Genomic DNA, 14,134 nt, shown 5'->3' with positions numbered 1-14,134 from the left:
TGAGAGCTCCTCCTACTTAATCACTGTTTCATGTTAAGAGTCCATAATCTATACTGTCCAACAGTAGATGCTAGATGTGTCACTTTTAAATTAAATAAAATTTAAAATTTTAGTTCCTTGGTCAAACTAGCCACATTTCAAATGTGCAATGTGCACTGGACAGTGCAGATACTGAATGACAGAAGGAATCGTCAGAGGAAGTTCTATATATGCTGCCCCATCTCCCTCTCACTCCTGGCCCCTTAGTATGCTAAAACAAATCTAAGAAAACATTGACCAATGACTACTATGAATTACCAAATCCAACTATTTCCTTAGCCTTCATCTTCCTTCATCTCAAACTTAACGGTCACTTTAAAAGCCTCTCTTTCTCAGGCCTCCGCTATGCATCATTAACCTAATTTCTAGATGTTGTTTTTTTAATTCTTTTTTCTTCCAGCCCCTCAAATGTGATCCTCAATCTTCATCTCAATCTTCTAGGTTCAAGAGCTCATCCAGACAAGGCCCACATTTCTTCCTTCCTCAAATTCATTATCTCCAAGTTCCTGCAGGACATTTGTACTTGTCTTAGTCTCATGTTAAATGTGTGATGGATTTCATTTTAGTTCTTTTCCAAATGAGCTCCTTCTCCCAATTTCAAGTTTTTGTACTATCACTCTTCTCCAAGGCCCTAAAACCCATCAACCTGGAATCTTTGCCCTTATCTCCCATTCAACTATTTCACAAATGTTTGTCTATTTCCTTTAGGGTATCAGCTAACAATCTTCTACATTAATCTAGACACCTGAATTACCACCTTCCCACTGCTTAGTTCAGATTCTTATTACCTAATTCTGGGTACAGTACAGATTCTTCATCACTTTCCAATCTCTGCTTCCAATTATGCACACTGCTACCAGACACAACTTCCCCAAAATTGCCTCTGGTCTCAGACTACATTTCCCATACTATTCTTGCCCTCCCCCCTGTCTATTTTGTACCTACTGTCTATGCTACTTATTCTCTATACCTTCCCCCCCCCTTCTCCTCCCACTCCCGTTTCTAACCCTCCATGTGATCTCCATTTCTGTGGCTCCACTCCTGTTTTAAGTCTGCTTTTGTTTTAGGTGTGGTTGTTAATAACTTTGAGTTTGCTGTCCTTTCACTGTTCATATGTTTTATCTTCTTTTTCTTAGATAAGTCCCTTTAACATTTCATATAATAAGGGCTTGGTGATGATGAACTCCTTGAACTTGACCTTATCTGAGAAGCACTTTATCTGCCCTTCCATCCTAAATGAAAGCTTTGCTGGACAGAGCAATCCCGGATGTAGGTCCTAGCATTTCATGACTTGGAATACTTCTTTCCAGCCCCTTCTTGCCTGGAAGGTCTCTTTTGAGAAATCAGATGACAGTCTGATGGGAACTCCTTTGTAGGTAACTATCTCCTTATCTCTTGCTGCTTCTAGGATTCTCTTCTTCATTTTAATCTTGGCTAATGTAATCATGATGTGCCTTGGTGTGTTCCTCCTTGGGTCCACCTTCTTTGGGACTCTCTGAGCTCCCTGGAATTCTTGGAAGTGTATTTTATTTGCCAGAATAGGGAAGTTCTCCTTTATTATTTGTTCAAATAAGTTTTCCACTCGTGGCTGTTCCTCTTCCCCTTCTGGTACCCCTATAATTTGGATGTTGGAATGTTTCAAGATGTCCTGGAGGTTCCTAAGCCTCCCCCCATTTTTTTGAATTCTTGTTTCTTCATTCTTTTCTGTTTGGTTGTTTCTTTCTCCCTTCTGGTCCACTCCATTGATTTGAGTCCCAGTTTTCTTCTCATCACTATAGGTTCCCTGTGCATTTTCCTTCATTTCACTTAGTGTAGCCTTCACTTTTCATCTACTTTGAGACCAAATTCAATCCATTCTGTGAGCATCCTGATCACCAGTGCTTTGAACTGTATATCTGATAGGTTGGCTATCTCTTAGACGCTTAGATGTACTGGCTCTGGGGCTTTGATCTGTTCTGTTTCAGCCATTTTTTTTCACTCTGGTCGCACCTGTTACATATGAGGGGCAGAGCCTCAGGTGTTTGCCAGGGTGAGGCAACCCAGTGGCTGGGTTGTGATGCTGTATATGGTGGCGGGGTCAGAGAGGGAACAACACGCTTGCTCCACTCTCTCTTGGATTTCAGTCCCCTCCGTCGCTTCCCACAAGCAAATTCGGCCCTTTTGGTGCTGGTTCCCAGGTGGGTAGGCTTGTATACATTCTAGGACCCTGTGGGTCTCTCCAATGAACTCTCCTGTGAGGCTGGGAGTCTCTCCTGGCACCTCAACCCCCCCAAGTTTTTCCAATCAGTGCTTTTAGGCTTTATTTCCCATCAATGGGGCCCTGGGTTGTGTGGTCTTGTCTCACTGCACGTTTTCTCCTGGTTTATCTGCACATGAATGTGTGACCATGGTCAGCCAGCTGCCTTGCATGCCTCACTGGGCCTGCTCATTGTCACCCTGCACCAGGGTCTGCTGGCTACCGCCTGCACACCTGGGTCGCCAGCCACCACTTTTTCCTGCCGACCCCTCTCCACCAGCCACCAACTCCACCCCTCTTACCCATATGAATGAATGGTTGTCAGACTTCCGTACAGTTCAATTTTCTGTCATTTCTGGTTACTTTTTTTGTCCTTAATTTTGGTTGTACGAGGAGGCACAATTGTCTACCTACACCTCCATCTTGGCTGGAAGTCAGTTGTTTTCTTTTTAAGATTTTATTTATTTACTTAGAGACAGGGGAAGGGAGGGAGAAAGAGAGGGAGAGAAACATCAATGTGTGGCTGCCTCTCACATGGTCCCCACTGGGGACCTGGCCCATAACCCAGGCATGTGCTCTGACTGGGAATAAAACTGGCAACCCTTTGGTTCACAGCCTGAGCTCAATCCACTGAGCTACACCAGACAGGGCCTGTTACTGCATATATTTTTAAAAGATTTTATTTCTTAAAGGGCAAGGATGGGAGAAAGAAAGGGGGAAAACACACCCCCAACTAGGGACCTGGCCTGCAACCCAGGCATGTGCCCTGATCAGGAATCCAACCAGTGACCTTTTGGTTGACAGGCCAGCACTCAACCCATTGAGCCACACCAGCTAGGGCAGTTATTTCATGTTTTAAAAATTCTTGCAACACACCAGCTGAAAAATCACTGTATTAAGGTACCATATATATTGTACTAGTAGCTACCTTATTACCTTGATTGCTCTTCAAATTTCAATCTTGTTCTTTAAAACAAAAAAGGGGGGGAGCAGATAACTACAAATGTCTTACCCCCAGAAAACTAACATTCAGAATATCATCTGTTTACACAGCATTTTAAAGACTATAATGTGTAGTAAACTAAGAGCAAAAGCTATCAGACCTTATCTAAACACTTAAACTCTATAGAATATATTACAAAGATCTTCCTAAAATATCACCAGATGAGTATATAAACTCACAGTGGCCCAACTCCCAACTGTATATTAACACTAAAATTTCAATAAGACTACATTGTCATAAAAAGTCATTTATCTATCTTCCAGTTCAAATTACATGTACAAAATCTGTATCGTACAAATTGTAATAATCCCACTTGATATTTAAAATGCACACACACAAGGCTAAACTTAAGTCCAAATGGCAAATCAGCAGAATAATTGGGAATTCAGTCTGAGTCCTGTGTTTAGAGTTCACAGAATCTGGTTTTTCTTTTTATGGCATCATTCACAGTGCTCAATGAGCTCATTAGAAAGAGAAAATTTACATGAAGGTCCTCTTGTGTTTAATTATGATCAAAGCACAGACTGTCTCAGTCATAGTGGAGTTCACAATGAGACAGTTCAAATCAGATTGCCTGCCCCATTCCTCCCACACTACCTCCAACAACTGCTCCTCTTAGGAACTGGAGCCGGTTAACTAGCCACCTTCTCACTGGTGACTTCAAGCTTCGTTAAGACACCCAGTGAAAACTAAAGATGTTAAAATTCACTTTAAAATAACAGCTTTTCCTAATTATAAAAGTAATACATGCTCACCAAAGAAAACTGGGAAACTACAAAAGAATATAAAGCCAAACATAGTCACACTCTTCACCAGTCAGAAATTAATCACTATTAGTATTTTCATTCCTGTCTTTCCAAGGTCTGTCTTATGTATAAAAGTATTAGTTTACTTACTAAACAGGATCTTAAGTTCAGCAAGACAGGGGAAATAACATACTAATTATTTGAAAGACTAATTCTCCAGTATTTTCAGAGTAAGCCAGACTCTGTGTACAGGGAACTAGGGAGAATGAGACAAGTAAAGAGAAATCATACTTGCTCCTTTTCATTCATTCACCCCATGGTAAATTAATGTCCACGTTTCAAGAATCATTATATATCCAAAGACTAATGAGTATGTTTCTCTTTTAAATAGCAGTCTACTACATAAACGACACACACACACACACACACACACACAGTCTTGCCAGTAGGAGGAACACACACAGTAAAAGAAATTATTACATCAAGACTAAATTTTTTTTCACCTTGAAGCTATCCTTAACAGAAAATAATGACCTGGCCAGGTAGTTCAGTTGGTTAGAGCATCGTCCCAATACACCAAGGTTGCTAGTTCAATTCCAGGTCAGGGCACATACAAGACTCAACCAAAGAATGTATAACTAGGTGAAACAACAAAGCTCTCTCTCTCACGCGCACACTCTCCCCCTCCCACCCCTCTCTAAAATCAATAAGTAAAAATTTTTTTAAAAAGGGTATTTGAAAGGCTAATGTAAAATTAATGACCTCTCCTACAAAAACATATTCTGTGCACACGAGATGAAGGAACAATCTACAGATAATGGTGAGTGTTGATTTTATTGTATAATACAATAACTCATTTACAGGTATAAATATGTAAGAGCTTAAACAGTCCATACACATTGATAGCTTCCTCTGTACCAGACAATATATTAAGTGCTGGGGAGTGAAGGAGAACAGCCATCAATACCATCAGAGTTTATAGTCTCTTTAAATATGATGTCAAACACTAGACATATGGCCCCAAACGTATCCCAACATCCCTGAATATATGATGTTCTCAAATCCTTATAAGGTTCTAAGATGTACTATGTGAGTGAAAGAACCTTACAAATCACGCTACCTCAAGTAAAAAGGGATACTGGACCTTTTTCTAAAGCACTGTATGTATATAGCAATCATCTTCAATATAAATTATCTCATTTCTTTTAACAGGCCAAAAATAATCATCTGAGTTGCTCTTTTCACAATATGTAAGACTTCAATATTCTCTTTCTCTTACAATGACCCATAAGAAATTACAGAAAAGTTCCCCATGATGGAAGAAGAGAGATTAATTCTTCTAGTGCAAAAGCACCATTTTCTGATTTCATAACTTACAGGGGGAGGAGGGGCAAACGAAAAGCAATTTATTCAAACTTAAGAAAAAGTTACCTTTTAATCTAAGATTCAACATGGAAAGTTTTGGCCTGAGAAAGCATTTTTTTAAAGTTAAAGGCTCAGGCTCTTCCAAATGGAATTAGAGTGACAGGTTAATTGTGGGACTTTGCAAGCAAAGGAAAGCAAGTAGCAATTATTCATCCCTTTTACTCAGACTCTAAGACTTAAGTCTTAGAAAATAGGGATATGTTATAACCAAACTGCTTTCCATACAGCATAGAAATTTTAAAATATACTCTACACAATATCAGTTCTTCATGTTTAAAAGAAGTACACTTACTTTGACTGCTTCCTACCCTATTGTTTGCCCTTTTCAAATTCAGCCAACTCAACAATGACAAAAGATATCAAATCGATGCTTTGTGAGCAAGGTTTGTATGCTGGCCCTTATTGCAGACTTGACTTGACTCTCAACAGCATACTTTAGAAGTATCTCAACAGATACTTCTAAAGACTATCATAATCCAACTATGCTGGACAATCAGCAGGACTAGTGGAAATGCCCCAAAACACTCATCCATAAAAGCCCAACATTAAATCTTAAGAGTCTCAAGCCATGATATCCACAGTAGAGTATAATATACCTCAAGGAATGCCCAAAATGCTCCAATGAAGTAAAGGAGAAAAACATTTAAGCTTCATTTTTAATTCTCATCTTTGTTAATTTGGGGGGATGTGGTTATATTTTATAAGGTACACAATAACTAGTTACTATACATATATGGTTTGTAAATTAAGTAAATACTTAAGGATTGAGGATTAACGCTCAATTTTTTTTTTTTTTTTCTGTTGGGATGAGCAATCGAAAAGTTTTGTAGTTTATGCCCCGGATGGTGTAGCTCAGTGAACTGAGCTTGGGCTGCAAACCAAAGAGTCGCCGGTTTGATTCCCAGTCAGGGCACACACCTGGGTTGTGGGCCAGGTCCCCAGTGGGGGCCATGTGAGAGGCAACCACACACGGATGTTTCTCTCCCTCTCTTTCTCCCTCCCTTCCCCTGTCTCTAAGTAAATAAATAAAATCTTTTAAAAAAAGTTTTGTAGTTTAGCAACCACAAAAGCACTCCTTGTCACTACACTTTCATTTTTACCTGTCTCTTCCACAAAATTAAGATGCAGAGAGTTAAACTAAGATCTGATATTGAAAAAAAAGAATAAAGGAAAACCATTTCCAAACTAAACTCCCATCACCAAACTAAAAGATAATAAATCTAGCAAGAACATGTGGAATTGGACCCTAATGTACTGCTAGTGGGACTTTAAAAGAGACACCTGGTCCTGACTGGTGTGACTCAGTTGGCAAAACGAGGGGTCGACAGCTTGGTTCTGGTCAGAGCACACACTGGGGTTTTGGCCAGTCCTGGGTTGGGGGTGTGTGAGAGGAAACATATCAATGTTTCCCTCCCTCTATGTATGTATGTATGTATGTATGTATGTATTATAAAACAAACAAACAAACCTTTCATTAAAAAAAAGACATCTGTCAGCCCTGGCCAGGTAGCTCTCTATTGGTTGGAGTGCTGGCCCAATATTCCAAGGCTGCAAATTTGATCCTTGGTCAGGGCACATACAAAAATCAACCAATGAGCTCTGACTGGCATGGCTCAGTTGGCTGGGTGTCCTCCCACAAGTGAAGGGCTGCTGGTTGGATTCCTGGTTGGGGCATATACCTGGGTTGCAGTTTGGTTCCCATCAAGCATGTGCAAAAGGCAATCAATCAATATTTCTCCCTCTCTTCCTTGCTTTCCCTCTTTCTAAAATAAATAAATAAATAAAATCTTTTTAAAAAATCAGGCAATGAATATATAACTAAGTGGAATAACGAGTCAATGTTTTGTTGTTGTTGTTCTCTCTCACCCCCCTATAATCAATAAATATAAATAAGTAAATAAAAGACATCTATCAACAGGGCACCTTAATTATATTCAAATTTAAAACACACATATCCTTTGACCAGATAAGCCCACTTTAGTGATTTAGCCTACAGAAACAGCACAACTATATATATTCTTTATTTTACTTTTTAAAGATTTTGTTTATTTATTTTTAGAGAGAGGAGAAGGGAAAAAGAGAAGGCACAACTGTATTTTTAAAAAGTCTGAACTAGCCCTGGCTCGCATAGCTCAGTGGATTGAGCGCGGGCCTGCAAACCACACGATCACGGTTCGATGCCCAGTCAGGGCACGTGCCTGGGTTGCAGGCCAGTTCCCAGGAGGGGACTCACAAGAGGCAACCATACATTGATACTTCTCTCCTTTTCTCCTTCCTTTCCCCTCTAAAGATAAATAAATAAAATCTAAAAAAAAAAAAAGTCCGAACTAGTCCTGGCTGTGTGGCTCAGTGGATTGAGCACCAGCCTGAGAACCAAAGGGTGGCCAATTCGATTGCCAATTCAATTCCCAGTCAGGGCACATGCTTGAGCTGCGAGCCAAGTCATGCCCCCAGTGTGGGGGGAGGCGTGTGAGAAGCAACCACACACTGACGTGTCTCTCCCTCTCTCTCTCCTTCCCTTCCACCTCTCTAAAAATAAATGAATAAAATATTCTTAAAAATAAATAAATAAAAAGTCCAAACTAGCACTGTTTGAAGAAAGAAAATTGAAAATGTCCCTTAACAGGGAATTGCTATAAACTATGATGTATCCCTACCACAGAACACTAAATACCTATTAAGGGAATATCAATTAGACATGGAAGTTGTTTTTTAAAGTATTTCAGTAGACAATGTATAAGAAAAAAAGAAACACCAAATATTATACCTAAGTGGAATTATGGGTTATTTCTATTTTTCTTTATTCTGGCTTAACTCAATTCTTGTTTTTTTCAGGGTGCTTTAAATTTCCATACTGACTATACACTGTGGCTTTCATAAACTGAAATCACAATTTCTTTTCAACACTTAAAATGAGATTAAGTTAAAATTTCTTATTATCACCCTATTGCACTTCCAAAAATTCTTTGTAAACGCTTTACTTTGGCCCTGGCTGGTGTGGCTCAGTAGACTGAGTGCCTGGCCTGAGAACCAAAAGGTTGCCACTTTGATTCCCAGTCAGGGCACATGCCTGGGCTGGGGGCCAGATCCCCAGGTTGGGGGCATGTAAGAGGCAACCAATCGATGTGTCTCTCACTCATCATTGTTTCTTTCTCCTTCCCTCCCCTGCTCTCTAAAAATAAATAAAATCTCAATCCTCTATTTCACCCCATATTATCTGTAACCAGTCCAACTACTTCACAATTAGATTTATCTCATAGAAAAATGATAGGCATTGAACAAAAAAAATAAGAACAATTCTATTTCAAGTTGTCTTTATACCAATTCTCTCCAAGAAGTGATTAGATTAATCAATAGAATTCCTTACATTTTGCCAGATTATTTATCTATGAATACAAGACAACTAAATGAACTTAAATTTCTATTCTGCAACTAAATTATAAAAGCATTAGCTACAAAAGAAATTAATTTTAGAATCCAATGAAAGCAGGAAAGCATGCTATTATCTCTCATAATAAAATTATTTTAAACATCATGTGAAAACACAAACAGGCACATAATAAACCCAGGCCTGGATATAGCTAAGACAATGCTTTGTAGTGGTCAGCCCCAGTACAATACAGTACCTCTGTCTTTACCAAGTGGTCCATTTAAGAGGAAAGAGTAAGAACATTAGCATAAATTTATATCTTAACTTCATTCATTAAATCAACAGAGCTATGATGTATTTCAGCCTTAAAAGAATAGTTTTCATTTAACCCAACTTCACAATTTCCTTGTAGTTTTTCATTTATTTTATGCCTTCCTATCTTATAGGCATCCTAACTGCAAAGCCCAGGTACCAAGTCCGTAAGCAACTACTTCACAGTTTTACCATAACTCAAGAAAAAATATACTCTATGTTACAAACCAGTAAATATATAATCATATATTTAAAAAAGAAACAAAAGTTTCCCAAATCAATACACAATTTCACCATTTGTGATGTGCTGATATTTCTTTTTTAATCCTTCTTAAAATCACCACATTGGTCAATGATGAGAACTCATTGAAGGAGAGTTCTCATTGTCTTGAAGGAGATGATGACTTAAAATCACCACAATGACTTCATTACCCTATGATGTTGCCACCTCCCATTTAGAAAAGATACCTCAACTGCACACAGAATATACTAAACTCCTTAACCCTGTCACCCTCCATCACAGCTCCACTATAACAAAATGGGTTAAATCCAGCAAGTCCTGTTCCAAGTGTAAAACCTGGCACAAATGTGAGACACCCCAGATCCCTCTGACGTTCCTGCAACACTGTGACTATTCCTATCAGCAGATAGGATGCAAGGTCTGAAAGGTTTCTCTAGGCAAAGTACAAAAACAGAAATCTTTTGTTGCCATATCAGTTACATTAGTAAATTCTGTACTTGAGAACAGGTAGCAAGTTTACCACTACTCCACAAGCCAACTCTTTCAAGAAAATAAAACAAGACTCTACTGCAATAGGATTCTAGCATCATCCCCTACATTTCAAATTGCTTTCCACATACATCATTTCATTTGATCCTCCCCAACGCACTGTGAGATAGGGAAGTTGCTCTTCTTTCTTTTCCTAATGAGGAAACTGAAGCTTAGAGGCCTTATGTGGATTGCCAGAAACAACATAGCTAATGAGGAGCACAACTTAGGCTTGAACCCAGGATTTACTGATTTATCCACTCTCATGCTACAACAATTTTCATTTTGAACATCTGATAGAAATATGAACTTAAAAGGTTTGTTAAGTTTTAGTTACAAAAGATAAAGGCATTATATCAATATTTGTATCACAAAATTAAGATTAAAAGTAGTAATGAATGTTAATTTCGGTAGCCTCTAGATTTACTGGGAATCCTAGTTCAATTCAATAGATTTGATCTCATACTTTGTGTTTGCTCAACATTTCAATGATTGTAAAACTACATATAAATTCACCATAGAAAATTGCAGAATTGGTGGACTGTAAGAAACAACTGGCCACATAAAATTGCACAAACTTCCCCCAAACCATCCTTAACCTTGTGGCTTCACAGTAAATTATGAAGTTCTCTATGTGAAATCCATTTTGATTACATCACTAGGTGAATTACAACAGCATAAGCATGTTGTTTCTGCATAACACTTGCAATACACACTCAATTTCCAGAGTACTTTCGGACAAAACCTAAAATCCCAAAGCTTAAATGCAGAGTCCAAGCAAAATGTTTTTTTAATTAAAAAGATTCATCTACCTTTGAGATGGATACCAAATAATACAATTAAAATTATTAAAGATTTATAGAATAAGGCTGAAGAAACTATTTGAGATCAAAAGGGAGATGAGAAAATTGAAGCCCAGATAATTGACATTCCTAACAGCAATCACATAGTCAATAATGACACAAACTCTCTACCAATCTATGGTTTCCCATTATTTTAAATGTCTCTGCATCCAATAAAAGGTGATCCTAAAGAAAGTCACTAACACCTAGAATGTGAGACACACATTTTTTAAAGACACATTTAAGACCCCAAAACTAGGGGACAAGATTGTGTCCAATGAGTCTTTGGGAAACAATCTCTTAAAGCACTCAAAGCTCCTAACCACACGAGCTAAAAACTGTCTCTTTAATCCAACGCAAGCTATCAAGTAGCTTTTAATAACTAATGTTGCTATCAACCACCATAACAGTTCTTTTCCCCATCTCAATACTATTCATTTACTCAACAAGTATCTATGCTGGGATACTGGGAACTCCAGTTAGATACTAGAGACACCAAGGAGCTAAACAGACATGGCCTCTTGTTCTTGCAGTGCACAGCTGGGTGCACCTCACATCCCCCTCTGCAATATGAATACTTCCTTCATAACTCAGCATTCCACTTTACCACGTAAGGTGTTAACCAGAACTACACAGATTTAAAAACTGACTGTACCACTCCTCACGGCCTGGGGCAAATTTCATGAACTTTTCACAATAAACCTTCCTGGTTCACAACCCTTGTCTCAGAAGACTGCTAATTCTACCCTCACTTCACCAGAAACACGGTTTAGGAGCAACCATTATGTTTTAGGAGAAAGCACCTTTGGGGGCCCTCTTTGTGAGCCAGGAGACTTAAGGCCTCTCCCTCTGCTTCTTTCCACTGGATTCTTCCATACATCTCTGGATATACCTCCAGTCAAGAAGCACCTAATTTTACCAAGTGTGTTCCTGAAGACATGCACAAATAACTTTTGGCAACAAATCTGTTTCCCTTACATAAATCCATTATATTAGGAGATGCTCCATTTTCAGTTTTAAGCTTCTCACATTTCCCCTTCTTCCCTACCTCTCCAGTTCTTCAGATCTACAAACAAAAAACACTCTCATATAAGTTGTAATTAATAAGAACCTTCTGGAATACCAAAGGTGACCTAAGGCAGAAATTCACAAACCTGGCTGACCAGAATCATTCAGGGAGCTTTGTAAGGATGGATTCCCAGACCCCTCCTTCACCTGGTCTTTAATTCACCTGGTCCTGTGTGAGGCCCAAGAAACAGCATTTTAGGCAATTTATACTTATGGCCAGTATTTAACTAGCTAAGTCCTGAACTAAAGAATCTGGCCTAAAAGCTGAGACACTTGAGTCCCTCCCATGGCTTGCCATTAACTACAAGTGGGGCTGCACGACTGTGCTGGGGGTCACAAGACCTGCTCTGGGTCATCTGAAAATGAGGGAGGCAATTAGAGCTGAAAGAGGCCTTTAGAGCCCTATCCAGGTTGCTCAGTTGGTTAGACCATCGTCCCAACACAACAAGGTTGCGGGTTCAATCTCCGGTCAGTGCACATACAAGAAGCAACCAATGAATGCATCAATAAGTGGAATAACAAATTGGTGTTTGTCTCCCCCTGCCCACCACCCCTCTGAAATCAGGTTTTAAAAAAAACTGGGTATTTGAAAGAGGCCTTCATAAGCAGCCAATCTAAAACTCTAGAAGTTAGTTTAATATTGCATAAGTACTGGACTGGGTTTACTCAAAACAGAGTCATTCTGCACAAAAACAATATGGACCAAGACTCTTGCCCTAAGAAAGCGCCTTGAATCTAAAAAGGAGAGATCCTGGCCACCTCTCAATATACAAATCACAAGCATTTTACAAAAAATGCTTGTGAAAAAAAATCATCTCCCGGGGGGGGGGGGTTGGGGTGGGGGTAAAAGGCAAAAAACTGTACCTGAACAATTAAATTTTTTTAAAAAATCATCTCCTGTTATTCAATCCAGGCTTCCACGGCGTCACTGTCACACTATGAGAAACTAAGTTGAACCTCAACTAGAAAAGTATGCGCACTTTTTTTATTGTGAAAAAAACAGATCCTATCAGATAACAAAGGCGATATCAAGATACTAAAAACAGTCAAGAATTAGGCCTTGCTCTGGAAAAGACACCTAAACATCAATACCTAACAGTAGTAGCTCCTGTGCAGGTGAGATTACCAGACCCAAAAGGAGTTTAGTAAAGTGGAATTGACCCCATTATTTTCCCCCTGAATATACCCCATTATTTTTAGGTAGGCTTTCCAGCCCAAAGTACAAGCAACGATACGATCTTAGTGGTCCTAAGCACTACAATGCGATACATCAAGCAGCATGATTTCCACCTAAGAAATAACACTGTAATCTTTTGCAGAGCTGTTTGACCAGCGTTCCCTGAGCTTTCTCAACCTCCTCCGAACCATCCTTCCCACCCAAGTACTACCAGGTCAGGAGAATGCCCAGCTACACAGTCAGGCGGCCACTCCTCCTTCCCACAAGTCCCGGGCCCGCACCGCTCACCACAGGGGCTCCGCTGGCCCCCGGCCTCTGGCCTCTCGCCACAGCAGACTCCCAAAAACCCGGTGCAGAAAAGGGGTGCACTCACCTCCCGAGGGTCCGCGGGCATTTACCCGGACGCTCCGGAGGTAGCGCTTCACACCCCTAACCCTATAGGCCCGTCCCGCCAGGACCGGGAAGGCCGCCCCGGCCCGGGAACCCACTCTCCGGGGCCGAGGGTCCGGGCCGAGCTGGGCCACTGGGTTCCACTCCCCGCGCCTCCCCCTGGCGGCGGCTACCCACCCAGAAAACCCCTCTTTGGGCCACGCACGCTCCACAGCCCCCCGCGGGCCGCCACCTCCTCCACAGGGTGACAGCCGCCGCTCCCGGACCGAGGCCGGCCCCTCCTCCAGCTCCTCCTCACACCCGGAGGAGACGGGGGGGCGGGGAGCAGTCGTGGGCTTCTTACCGGGCGGCAGAACATGGCGAAGCCCGCCACGGCACGGCCTCCTCCGCCACCCCACGAGGCTCCCAGCCAGGGCCGGCGGGGGGCAGCGCCAGGGCCGCTGAAGAGTCTAGTCGGGGTCTTCCTCCGTCGCCGCCGCCTTTCACAACCACAACAACATGGCGGCAGCGGCCACACAGAGCGCGCTCCCGACACAGAGCCTGGCCGCAAGCGGGGGCGCGCGCGCACACTCGGGCACTCGGCTCCCGGTCGGGAAAAGAGGGCGGGCCGTCTAGGGTTGGGGGCGTGACCCGTGTCGTTGGTCACGGCCCATTAGGGGCGGGGCTTCAGACCTTAGGAATGCCCGCGGTGATAGAAAAGCAGATGGAGAAACGGTGAGGGAGAAGGAGGGGCACACAGGTGGGAAATGGGCGAACA

The 14,134-nt window shown here is 41.2% G+C and overlaps 1 protein-coding gene across 14 annotated transcripts in view; it reads right to left on the bottom strand.

Annotated features, from left to right (window-relative positions):
- MTMR3 (myotubularin related protein 3) overlaps positions 1-13,917 on the bottom strand; it is a 147,275-nt gene extending 133,358 nt beyond the window's left edge. For 9 of the 14 annotated variants that reach the window (XR_005067379.1, XM_037052477.1, XM_037052485.1 and 6 more), the window contains exon 1: positions 13,721-13,917. The gene's annotated coding sequence lies outside the window, so the exon portion shown is untranslated. Of the gene's footprint in view, positions 1-11,896; positions 11,980-13,720 lie in introns of all 14 variants that reach the window. The other 5 variants (XM_037052483.1, XM_037052487.1, XM_037052482.1 and 2 more) reach the window with 2 other exon arrangements.
- Positions 13,918-14,134: the final 217 nt, after the last annotated feature.

Source organism: Sturnira hondurensis, unplaced genomic scaffold (genome assembly GCF_014824575.4).
Source record: "Sturnira hondurensis isolate 20B ecotype Veracruz unplaced genomic scaffold, ASM1482457v3 Scaffold0007406, whole genome shotgun sequence".
Classification (NCBI taxonomy): domain Eukaryota; kingdom Metazoa; phylum Chordata; class Mammalia; order Chiroptera; family Phyllostomidae; genus Sturnira; species Sturnira hondurensis.
The sequence above is the reverse complement of the archived record's forward strand: the minus strand, read 5'-3'. Positions and strand labels throughout refer to the sequence as shown.